This window comes from Trypanosoma equiperdum (genome assembly GCF_001457755.1).
Source record: "Trypanosoma equiperdum strain OVI genome assembly, contig: ctg_787, whole genome shotgun sequence".
Classification (NCBI taxonomy): domain Eukaryota; phylum Euglenozoa; class Kinetoplastea; order Trypanosomatida; family Trypanosomatidae; genus Trypanosoma; species Trypanosoma equiperdum.
The window spans coordinates 10,377-11,403 of NW_027124739.1; positions in this window are offsets into that span (position 1 = coordinate 10,377).

A 1,027-nucleotide genomic window follows, 5' to 3' on the forward strand; every position below is an offset into this window, starting at 1 on the left:
GAAGAGGGTAAATGTGATACGAAAAAGTGTGATTGGAATAAGGAGAAGAAAGAGTGCAAAGTCAAGGAGGGAACTGTTATCATTTAAACTGTGACTAAGGCCCCACTTTTCTGGAATTTTGCTTCTATCATCATAGAAGGCTAGGGAGTTTTGCTCCATTTTATGATATTTGATAAATTTAATATATTATAGCACTTTTGACCAAAACCATGAAAACTTGAATTTAAACCATATAAAAATTTTGTAAAATGTGAGTTATAGCGTTCTATTGGTGCAAAGGTGTGTGAAAAATATTGTATAAAAATAAGTTTTATTTTAATTTTGTTTAATTAATCAATATTAGTTATGGATATTATAATAATAATAGAAAATTGCTGTGTTTTAATGTGCACTCGCAAATGGATAGATCCTTCAACGGAGGTCATTGCCACAACAAAAATAGAAGCTGTTCAGAAATTCATGCTTATGGCAGACACTTGAAGGCAGCAAATGATCGTGGCAGTCATCAATGGAGGGTGAGAAAATTTATACCATATAAGAATTAATCATTGCAACTAGATAGGTCCATTCCAATAAAAATGCAGAGACACTAATTGTGAATGCAACAGGGCAACGGAATACATATAGTGTGCGCAATTTTGTGTGACTGAAGGTAACGTTTTTTTAAAAAATTACAGGTACGCCGTCAAAAATAAGTTGCATACACTGAGAATACACACATCGGCACGTATATCATAACTATGTTAAGGAATTACTCATATATGTAAACATCTTATTGGCGCAACTGGCATCTTCTATTAAAGTTTCAATCTTTTTCTTATACCACTTTTAAACTTTAAATGTAGATTAGTAATATAGTTTTGTATCTTGAAAATTTTGCTATTATCATTGTTATTACATTTAGTGTGTTTAAGCACGATATTTCTTTAAGTGTACACGACGGGAAACATATTGAGTACGAAATTAAGTAATGTTGAAATTATTACAATTGCTATGGGAAACTTGCATAGCAATGTCAAAAGAGCTA